The following is a 12,094-nucleotide window of genomic DNA, read 5'->3' as shown; positions in this document are numbered from 1 at the left end:
GCCGTATCATTTTGGTGTGTTGACTGGGAAATCATTCACTGAAGGGCTAGGTATGGAGCAAACCTCAACTTTGAATATGCCCTTTAATCTCAAGGCTCTCATCCAGCTATCCTGTCACCAAACTTTCTGTCTGCGGCCTCTTACTCTCTCTGTGTGTATAGAATGTGCGGGAATGAGTTACAGCCTGGGGAAGTAATCCTATTAGGCAAGATCAGGAAGTGGTGTAGTGCCTGGGAAACAAGCTCAGGAAAATGCCATTGCAATCTTCTAGGAACAGAGTTCTCCCCTTTCCCCCCAAGGTAAGGTTATTTGCTACTGATTCTCTGGTGAGCATGTGATATTTCTAATCCAACTGCCCCACCTAGTGGAAATAGAAATCCTCTTCATGAGACACAGTGCTGACTCTCTGAGGTACACTGCAGCTTTCCAACTTTTCCTTTTTGAGCCATTCTACTGGAAAGTAGGATCTATGCTACTTCTGTGAATGGGAAGGTTTTACTTTCAACAGATTAGAAGTTAGATGTCTTACATAGCCAGAATTTAGTCTCAATATTGTCCCATCAGTGGGAAAATGGCCATTCGGTTCCTACGTTCTTTTAATGCACCTAACCTGTCTCCAATTAAAACAGTACTTAATTAATAAGGGGATTTTAAGTTTGGAAGTTATCCAAAAGCATTTGGTTTAAGGATAAATGCTTTAGCATGGGCCATAATAGCAGGCAATCTAGCACATTGTCTGTGTTAAAGGAGTCTTTCCCAAAGGTGACACAGTCTCTCTGGAGATCCATTTTTTGGGGAGCCAGGCAAATCCACAGGTTTAGGAAGTCAAAGGGGAATCACACAAGGCGGATGTGCTAAGGTCGTGTGAGTAAGCGTGGTTAGTCCCATCACCTAGTTCATCCAGTTCCATGGCTTGCAGGACCACGCCTTCAACCACGGACAGCACATTTAACATGGTGTTGGGATCCAGAAACCAGGGAGGGGAAGCAGTCAGAGAACGCTCCCTGTCGTCTTCTCTGCTCTGGGTTACACGGAAAGAAAGGAGACTAAGAGGACACTTTTATTCTCACTTCTTTTTCTAGATGAGTAACAGATTACTTCAGCTTGCAACTCTCTGAAGTGCAGTCTAAAACACTGGCACTTCCTTAACCTCAGGACTGTGAAGAAGAAAGAGACTAATTTGCTTTTGCAGAAGGGCATGGCATTTTTACTAAACCTTTGCAAGTGTTGTAAGATCAATCCAGCTCTTTTAGCAATCATATTGGGTAGGCCCAGAGGGAATGGTTCCCCATAATTAAAAAAGCAACTTCCAGTGGAATCATCTAAGAATCCCTCTCATTTGGGGCCCCCTCAAGTTCCATTCTCATTACAGAACCTTAGGCAAATAAAAGGAAACTTAGGCCAATTTCCTAAAGACCATAATAGGTATACAGAAGTTTTCCAAAATTGATGTCAGGTATTTAACCTCACATGAAGGGATGTTATGTTGCTCCTAAACTAGACCCTAATGGCAGCTAAAAAGCAGGCAGCTTTGCAAGCAGCAAAGAATTTTGGAGATACGCAATATATCTCCTATAATACACCAAAAGATAAAAAAGCAGATAGGAAAAGCAAAAAAAAAAAAAAAAAAAAAGGCAGAAAAAAGCAGAAACACCATTCCCAATAAGGAGGGTAGCAGGTCTGGTAAACAACCCTGATTGAAACCCCAATAGCCCAGAAAATAAACGGAAAAGGAAGCACTTTTAATTATCCATTTTAAAGGGCCTAGGAAGGCCAAACCTCTCAATTATTCTAAACTGTGTATAATAGACCAAGAGCCAAATAAGAATCCTGTAGCCTTTATGGAAAGGCTAAGAAAGGCGCTAATGGAGCACACCTCCTTATCCCCTGATTCAGTCAAGGAGCAGCTCAACCTGAAGGACAAGTTTATTACACAGGCAGCTCCCAATATTAGAAGGAAGCTACAGAAGCAAGCTACAGGACCAGATAGCACCTTAAAGGACATCCTGAAGGTGGCCACTTTGGTCTTTTATAATAGGGACCAGGAGGAGACCCAAAGGAAAGACAGAGCACTCAGGATAAGAACAAAGCGTCTGGTAGCAGCTTTGCAGGCTTGCAAAGTCCAGGATCCCCAAGGTGCATTTGCTAGTTGCTCTCAGTGTGGCAGACGGGGGCATTTTGAAAAGGAATGCCCAGGCAGCAAGACAAAGCCACCTCAACCCTGCCCAGCCTGTGGTGGAGACCTCTGGAAACTGAACTGCCCCCAGAGACAGAGGTCATTGGGTTCAGAACCAGTCTCCCAGGTGGTTCAGCAGGACTGATGGGTCCCAGGGCTCAAGCCCCGGTTCCAGTGGCTCAAACTGCCATTATAGCACAGAAACCCCAGGTGATTCTGGAAATTAAAGGAAGGAAAGTAAACCTCCTTCTAAACACTAAAGCTGGTCTCTCTCTTTTCTCCTCTCTAATCCAGGCCTCCCCTCTTCCCATAGCATGACTGTAAGGGTCATCTCAGGAAAAACTCTAATCCAATATTTTTCTCAACCTTAGTTGCAATTATTTACACGTTTCCAGGCCATAGTCATGATAGCACTACTAGTCAGAAAAGCCTCCAAGTTAGCCCTAGGATATAATTTAACTGTTTACACTCCACATAATGTGGCAGTATTACTGTCCTCTAGGGGGAGCTCTTAGCTAACAAACAGTTAGTAAAGCAAGCATTCGTAAGGTGGGATAAGCAGTAATCACTCTAAATAACATCTCTCCCCAGCCAGAAGTACTCAATTAGCTGGACTAATTGCTCTTTAAAAAAAGCACTTAAATTAAGCAAGGGAAAGGTAGCTAACAGTTACCCTAACTCCAAGTATGCTTTCCTAATTTTCTATGCTCATGCTGCCATTTAAAGGGAAAGGCATTTTCTTATCACTCATAAATTCCTATAAAATATCACCAGGAAATTAACCGTTTATTATCCTCAGTTTTTCTTCCATGAGAAATAGCAGGGATGTGTTGTAAGGAACATCAAAAGGAAACAAATAAGGTAGCTGAAGGAAATAGATTAGCTAATCAGGCAGATGAGTCAGAGGCAAAAAGCCTCAAAACGTTAGTACAGTTCAAGCCCCTTCTAATCTAGGAAGGCTCCATAAGAAAAATTAAACCTCGGTATCCCTTGCAAAAATAAAATAGGCCACTTGTCAAAGGCATTCTTTTAAGCCCTCAGGATGGCTACAGTCAGGATGACAAACACTATTTGCCAGCCTCCAGCCAATGGAAAGTCCTTAAAATCCTTCACCTAGCTTTTCACTTGGGAAAGGACAAAACTTCAATGTGCTCAGAGATTGTTTTCAGGCAGGAAACCTCTTAATTGGTTAAGCATGTAACCTTTCTAGCTCACGACTTGCAACAGAAACCACCTCTATTTAACCTAGGAAATTTGGTATTAGTGTAAACTCTCATCTCTGTCTCCTCCCCTAACCCAACCTGGGAAGAGCCTTACACTGTTTTTCTTTCAGCCACCTCAGTAAAAGTTACAGGAATCGACTCCTGGATACATCACACTCAAGTGAAGCCTGAAGAGCTTGGGAGCAACCTCTGACAGCCCAGAGGAATGTCTTGAATATCAATGTAAGAAAATAGAAGATCTTAAGCTGAAAATCATAAAAAATAAGTAACTGAGTAGGGGCTACTCATCTTACTCAGTCCCACCCCTACCTCACCAAATACTTTTTATTGTTTCTACCCTTTCCTCTCAAATTCACCACCAAATATTACAACTTCTTTTTAACACATATTTATAGGGAGATTTTCAAATATACATAGGATTATATTTGTAACTTTTTAAATCCCCAAAGGAAAATGTTATATCTTGGTAAGTAAAGTTTTAGAGAAAAATTATTTACTACGCCACTCTTGTGGGAATGATTATAGTCACACTATTATTTGCAATAGAACTATATACACTGTGGCACCTACAATGTGAAATTCTCATTATAAAATTCTAATTGCTGTAATATTTTGCCTGATTATCATCCTTATAACAGGATTAATAATTGCAGAAAATATTTAACCCAGATTGTTTTGGTTATAGCAGAAGTAATAGTTACTAATAAGAAATAAGCGTAAAAGTTTTACCATCATTAAGTTTAATAAGATTTTTTACGAATTTATCTCTTCTCACCTAGAAGTAATCAAACTCTAAACGGTGCTGTGAGCAGAGCCACACACGGACACAGCATTATTCTGAGAAGCCTTAGATAAAACTCAGAAGGCCCAACTGCTGAACCCCTACACAACGCCCCTTTTCAGCAGGAAGTAGCCAGAAAGAATCATCATCCAACACCGCCTAACAATAATTAGATTTACTTCTCTTTGAGGGGGGACTAATAATTCTTAATAACAGGAGTTATTAAGAAATTATTTTAGGCAGCTAGATGGAGTAAAGGTTCTCGGTGGAAACTAAAAAAAAGTTGGCTTAAAGAGCTAGACCGGCAAGCTTTGATATGCAAATGCCAGAAAATAGAAACTGGGTCTACCCAACATGGTGATTCCCATCTTCTTGTCACCAGGTGTACCAAGTGTCATGGTTGCCCCCACATAACGCCATGTGTTCAAAACATCATGTTGACCTGCATTTGCATATTAAAGGCTACGGTGGGAGGGCCAGGTTTTTTCGGCTATGTGAACGACACTTCTGGTCAAACCAATCCCCTGAGCACTATGCAAACCAGACACCGCCTCCTCCAGCCTCCGGATATAATGGACTGCCTTTCCGCTGCACACAGGGTTCCCCTTTGTTCTGAGCCCCCGTCCCTCTGTCTCTGTTTTCTTCTATCTTCTTTCTTGCCCGTTAAACTTTTTACTTCTTAAGACCACTCCACATGTGTCTGTGTCATTACTCCTATTGGCACAAAACCAAGGACTCTGGTGTTCCTGCAGTCATAGAAGCCACATCACTATTGTGAGTGGAATGATTTTTTTTTTTTTTGGATTGTTAACTGTTGTTGTAAGGATATAATGTCTATTAAGAATATATTGTTTATAGTTTTCTTCCAGTCTTTTATTATCTTTTCTGTCTTCTGCCTATTTGTTCTACCCTTTATTAAAAGGTGGATATTTGAGTCTCCAGCTATTACCGTTAAGCTAGCTATGTTTTCCTTCAGTTCTCTCAGTTATTACTTCATGCATTTTAAAGCTTTGTTATTAGATGCTATAGGTTTGTAATTGTTGTCTCTCCCTAATATTTTGACCCCTTTATCACTTAAAATGTCTTTCCTTCTCTCTAATAACATTTTTTTCTTAAATTGTATATTTTGTTATTAATAGAGCCATTCTAGGTGTCTTTTGGTTACCATTTGAATGATATATTAATTTCTACCCTTTAACTTTTAACTTGTGCCTTTTAATATAAAGTATGTCCTCATACACAACATATAATTGGATATTTTTTTCTCTTTCTTTCAATACATATCTTTTGATTGGAATGTTCAACAGATCTACATTTAATAAGATTACTGATAAATTAAGATGTTATAATATTTTATAAATGTTTACATATGTGTGTATATATATATATATCACGTTTATTTTAAATGTTCTATTTCTATTTCTGCCTTTTATGTAAAATAAACACTTTTTAGTTCTCCATTTTATTTTCCTTGTTTTTCCTTTTAATATATATTGTGAGATATTTTCTTCATGATTGCTCTGTGGTTACAATATTTATATCTACATAAAACTATATTTTTTGAGGGATTTTCTTTTTTGCTGAGTGTAATTATTTTAGGTGATGATCTCCCTCTCCTCCTCTTCTCTTCTCTCCTCTCCTCTCCTCTCCTTTCTCACTTTTTCACCCAAGATAGAGTGCAGTGGCACCGTAATAACTCTGGGCAGCCTTGAACACCTAGGCTCAAGCAAAATTCCCACCTCTGATTCTCAACTGGCTGTGACTACAACAAGCATGTGCCACCATGCCTGGTTATTTTTCACTTTTTATTTTTTTGGTAGAGATGAGGTATTGCTATGTTGTCCAGGCTAGTCTCAAATCCCTATGCTTCAAGAAATCCTCCTGTCATGGCCTCCTGTAGTGCTGAGATTATAGGCATGAGCTTCTGCCCCCAACCTGATGATGGTCTTTTTCTTTTTCAACAATTTGAATATGTCATTCAAAAACAACAGCTTTCTGGTCTCTGTAGTTCTTGTGAGAATGCTGCTGTTAGTGTTACTGTGAATCCTTTGTATGTCATGAGTTTCTATCTTATGATGCTTTCAAAGGTCTCTGTTTTTGGCTTTTGAAAGTTTGACTAAAATGTGTCAATGTGTAAATATGATGGCAGCAGTTTCCTGTCTGGGGTGGCTGCTGCCATGATGCCAGCTGCAGTAAGGGAGGTATAGTAGGGGCTACAAGTTCCATGAGCCCACAGGAACTGGGTACAGGTGGAAGCCCTGCTCACTTCCAAGTTGGAGGGGCAGCAGCCCCACCCTCCCACGCGGAGCTGCAGCTGCCCAGTGACAGCTAGGAACCCAGGCATCTCTGCAGTCTCAGAGGCCTGAGAAGCCCCATTTCCCCAGCAGGTTCAGAAGTGTCTGCTCCTGCTGCCTGGCCTCTTCCCACCCCAGCACCTGATCCAATTTTAGAGCAAAGTTGTGGCCAAGCATGAGCATTGTCGTGACCTGGCCAGGTTTGCACGTGCTTGGGGCAGTGCTGACACACCAGCCCCCGGCTGCCTCAGCTTCCTCTGGACTTTCAGCACCAGTGAGCATGGGGAGGCTGAGGGAGAGCTAATGGCGGCTCAGCGTGGGCCTGCAGGCACCCCTCGGCAGGAATAGCCTGGGCACTGTGGCACTGTAGATGGCAGGCTAATGGCAGCAGGAAACAGGCTCCTGGCTGGAAAGGGGCAGGTCTCCGGTGAAGCCCCACCTTCAAGGCATGGATGGCCTGAAGCCTGGGGCTGAGCTGTCAGTTCATGGACTTGAGTTGGAACTTATGGTGCTTTTTCTGGGCCTGCCCATGACTGCCCATGGACCAATCAGCACACACTTCCTCCACTCTGAAGCCCATAAAAACCCTGGACTCAGCCAGACTTGAGCAGACAAATGGACGACCTGCCTATGGAGAGGAGCTTCTCACTGTTGGTGTCCTTTGAGCTGTTCTGTGGCTCAATAAAGCACCTCTTCACCTTGCTCAGCCCTCACTTGTCTGCATACCTCATTCTTTCTGGAGGCAGGACAAGAACTTGGGACCCACTGAATGGCAGGGCTGAAAGAGATGTAATACAAACAGGGCTGAAACACCTTGCTCACCATTTTGCAGGCAATGAGAAGGAGAGAAGGAGAGAAGAGCTGCAACCTTTTGGGGATCCCCGACCTAGGAGCTCTCCAACCCAGGGCTGTGACACCCTCTTTGGGGCTCTGTGGCTCCTGGCGTCTCCAAGCTTCTGGGTGCCATTTGTTCTTCAGTGCTAGCCATGGAAGCTGATTGCAGTACTCCTTGTCCAGCTGTAGCCTCACAAGGAGCTGGCACCTGTGCTGGTGCCTGGAGCTTCCTGCCCCACTGAAGCCAGTGTGCCTGGCTGTGCACAGTGGCTGGACCCCATGCTCACTCACTCAGACACCACTTGCCATTGCTTGCCTGCCTTGCCTTTGGCAGGTTTGGGATCCAGGTGGGTAGTGTGGGCCAAGCACATCCTGCCAGGCTGAGTCTGCAGAATGAGCCTAGAGGGCCTGAGCAAAAACTTGAGCAAAGATGCTACTGGCCACAGAGGTTTCTGGCCAGAAAAGTGACACCCAAGGATCCTGTGACAAATATAATTGAATTTATATTACTTGGAATCTTTGAATTGCTTGGATGTATAAATCATGTTTTCATCATATATGGAGCTTTTTGATTATTTCTTACTCTTCTGTCTCTCTCTGTCTCTCTCTGCTCTTCTTATGTCACAATTATTTTGTATGTTGGTATGGTGTTGCGGTGTACCTCAGACCTCTGAGGCTCTGCCCACTTTTTTCATTTTTGTTTCTTTGCTTCACAGACTGGATAAACTCTATTGGCTTATTTTTTCATTGTTCTAATTCTTTTTTTTAAGTAAATTTAAATCTGCTGTTGAGTCATTCTTATGATTACTTTAAACTTCAATTAATATAGTTCCTAAATCCAGAATTTTTGGGGGGTTCTTTTTTGGAATTTGTCTTTTTTTATTGATATCTTGTGTTTGATGAAATGTCTATCTCATACTTTCGTCTTTTAGACATAATTATCTTTAGTTCTTTAAATGTATTTAAAGTTGCTAATTTAAAATCTTTGTCTAGTGAGTTCAATACCTGTTATTCCTTAGTGTTAGCTTCTATTGACTGCTTTGTTTTATTGGTGTGGGACATAATTTAATGCTTTTTAAAAAACATTTCTTAAAAACATTTGTATTGAAAACTGCATCTTTTAGATAATATGAATTGAATTGTAAGCCTGGGTTTCAGACTCCCCTTTCTTTCCTAGGTTTTATTGGTGGAGGTGATTTTCTTATTATTTCTGTGGTTGGTTTGTTTAGTAACATCCCTGAAAAGAATCTATAAAATCTGTATTCCTTGACATTTATGGCCACTAAAGTCTCTGCTTATTTAGCTTAGTAATTAAGTAATGTTTGAACAGAGATTTCCCTAAATGCCTTGAATCAACAAGTCTCCGAGACTTTGCCAAGGTCCTGTCTTTCTGGTATTGGTCATGTGTTCAATGCACTTATGAGTAGTTTTTCACTCTGCTTTAGCCTTCATTTCCTGTTTGCATTGAGTCCCAAAATCAGATAGTAGTGAGGTATTATGGCATTCTTTGGGCTTTTCTTAGCAGATGCACTGTCACACAGACTTTTTAGGTCCCTAGGAAAATGAAGAGGTTTCAAAGCCACTCTGAACGACTTATTTCTCACATAATTTGAATTCTTCTTGTTTGTCCCAACTGGTATCATTGCATTTGTCAACTGCAATGTTAAATATTTGTAAGCAATTTTTCAGCAACTTCTTGGGCAATAGAACATTTTTTTATTGACCAAGCTCAGAATAGAATCTAATAACAATCAGCTGTAGAAATGAGACTTTGACGGGGTTTTCCCATCCATGTCAAACAGTAAACAATTTCTAGGTATGGACTTTTGAATGAACTGCATAGTAAGTCTTCCCCCATCCAATGGCTACTAGATTGCTAGATTTTACGGCTTCATGGTTCTGAGGCTGCCGTTTTAAAGTCTACTATGCACTTGGGGAGAGGTGGATGGGAAAAGGGCAAGTTAGTATCTCCCAAAATCACTGTTGTTACAAAATTTGGCTGTTTTTGAATAGCGTGTCTCAAATAATTACAAGCTTTTGTTTAATTTCAGAGTTCTGAAAAAAAGTATGATTTTCATACCATTGTCAGTTGTGTAATGCCTTTTTGATTATGTGAATTTTTGAAGGACCTTCTTTTGCCACTCTTTAAGTTCTACCTTTCTACTTTATCTTATATAAGGGCTTGGAGGCTGGGTAATTTCCATTAGTGGAAAAGTAATGCCTTAAGGCATTCTCTCTGTATTAATGTGCCTTAAGACATCCTCTCTATATTAAAATTTAGACAGATTTTTTTTTTACCAAAAATATTATTGCTTTAATTCTAACACTAACTTCTCAGGTCTCTACCAAAATAATTATTTATCAAAATGTACTTCTTACAGAAGAAAAACAATACATTTATTTACAATATGAGATAATCTGTCATTCACCTATGTACGTATTCATTCACAAATTTATTGTAAACAGATGCTTATTGAACAAACAATTTTCTAGACACTGGAAAAACCATGGTGAATAAATTATTACATCATTACTCGAATTAATTTTACATTATATACTTTCATGGAGATCATTAATAATATTGGAAAACTTCCTTTACTTAACTTCTGTCTTCATATAATAGAAAGACCTAGATAGGTCCTCTTTCATTTTTATTTTTGAAATTTAAACAGTTTAAAGTGTAAAATTCACACACACTTTCCATAGCTAAATGTACAGTACGCAGCAAGTAGATGTCATATAGTCTTTGTCAAGAAAATTTTTTATGACAATCTCTCTTAAAGCTGAATAAAGTATGGCCTCTTTTTAAGAAAATAATTAAATTATTGTGAACTCCCAGTCTTACACATATTTTATTAAAATATTAATATAATAATACTTTCAAAATCTAGATATGAACTCATGCTTATATTTTCTATGAAGCTATAAAATTAAATCAAATTTATAAATTAAATATTAACAGATCTATACAATTTTAATTAGCTAATTAATATTCTGAATGTTGTGTTAAAGCTTAGTTCCTGAGAGAGGCTTAATTATGATATTAATGTCAACAGAATGAGAAGTTCTTTTGAATTTGTCATTTCTAGATTTATGAATGACATGTCAGGCTTAAATTATCCTGCCGTTTACAAAATTTGGAACTATTGTGGAAACTTAATGTGTACAAGATGATGACATCACTGAGATTTCACTTGATATGAAAACATTTTTTATGTAACATTTTCAATGTTCAATCCGCATTCACCCTTTCAGTTTAAAGTAGGACTACTTGTCACCAAAGCATTAATAAGTAGCACAGCAAACACCAACTCCAAAATTATATGGTGATGCTCAGTTATAAGGGAAATACCCAATTGATCCAAAATATAACAAATATTCGAAAAGAAATTGTGTTCTTCTCCATGCTTCATGAAACACTATGAAGCTTTTAAAAAGAATAAACTAGATTTTTATTCATGGACCTGGAATGAGACACAAGAAATATTATGAAGTTAAAACCTAACATTGAATAACATTAAGTTTTATTTAATATATTGTATAATAATATAATACTCTACGGAATAATATACTAAATATTACATACTATATGTACATATTTTATGTTATAAATATATATGATATTTATAAAACAAATTTTCTATATAAGCAAATATATTACAAATATCTGAAAGAATAAACTCCTAACTGGTTAACTATTTTTACTATTAATAAATGAGAATGAGTGGGGGAGCTGAAAAATTGCTGTTACTTATTATTTTGCACATTTTTATATAAAATATATAATCTGTATTATAAAAATATATACCATACAGAAAAAACATATATTTTAATTCTTTGGGACTGGGAAATTTAGGATAGTAATTAGATAAAACTTTTATAAATGTAAATTGATAAATAAAATTAAGCCTCCAGTGATTTGTTAGACAATAGCAGTAATGAGGTTTGTGTCAAATTAACCTGAATACATAATGAAAACCAGCATTTTCAATTCCTTTAAAAGTTAGGCTATAAATAAAAACAATTGAAATTTATTTTAGATTTCTAGTATGGCACTTTTTTTTTTTTGAGATGGAGTCTGTCTCTGTTGCCCAGGCTGGAGTGCAGTGGTGTGATCTTGGCTCACTGTAACCTCTGCCTCCCAGGTTCAAGCAATTCTCTGCCTCAGCGTCCCAAGTAGCTGTGATTGCAGGCACCCACCACCACACCCAGCTAATTTTGTATTTTTAGTAGAGATGGGGTTTCCCCATCTTGGCCAGGCTTGTCTTGAAGTCTTGGCCTCGTGATCCACCCACCTCAGCCTTCCAAAGTGCTGGGATTACAGGCCTGAGCCACTGTGCCTGGCCTAGTATGGTACTATTGATACAGACAAGAGGCAGAAAGATACTCGGTAGAAGAGGGCAGTTCCTCAGCAAAGGCCCTACCCTCAAGCCTGGAAACCATAGCCCTAAATGGGAACAGACATTTGTGTATTTGTGCACAAATGTTGCCTTTTGGCCTGCCACACCTCCCTGTCCTGTACTCATATAAACCCCAAACCCCAGCCTCCATGAAGAGAAGAGCAGAAGAGTAGAAGAGCAGAAGAACGGCAGAGCAGCAGTGTGGTGCAGCAGCGAAGGAGACAAGAGAAGGAGTGTCCGAGTGTCAAGAGGAATTTGGCTGGGGATGGTTGGAGTGGAGATCGGCCGCAGGATGAACGAACTCCAGTGGAAGATCATCTTCCCACTCCATCCCCTTTCCAGCTCCCCATGAATCTTTCTGAGAGCCACATCCATCTGGCAATAAA

At 39.4% G+C, this 12,094-nt stretch overlaps 1 long non-coding RNA gene across 1 annotated transcript in view; it reads left to right on the top strand.

The window, feature by feature from the left end:
• Positions 1-12,094, top strand: part of LOC134736515 (uncharacterized) — a 157,371-nt gene that overhangs the window by 23,614 nt on the left and 121,663 nt on the right. The gene's annotated exons all lie outside the window — the stretch shown is intronic.

Source organism: Symphalangus syndactylus, chromosome 4 (genome assembly GCF_028878055.3).
Source record: "Symphalangus syndactylus isolate Jambi chromosome 4, NHGRI_mSymSyn1-v2.1_pri, whole genome shotgun sequence".
NCBI classification, from domain to species: domain Eukaryota; kingdom Metazoa; phylum Chordata; class Mammalia; order Primates; family Hylobatidae; genus Symphalangus; species Symphalangus syndactylus.
Note: the sequence above shows the minus strand (reverse complement) of the source record. Positions and strands in the feature narration are given on the sequence as shown.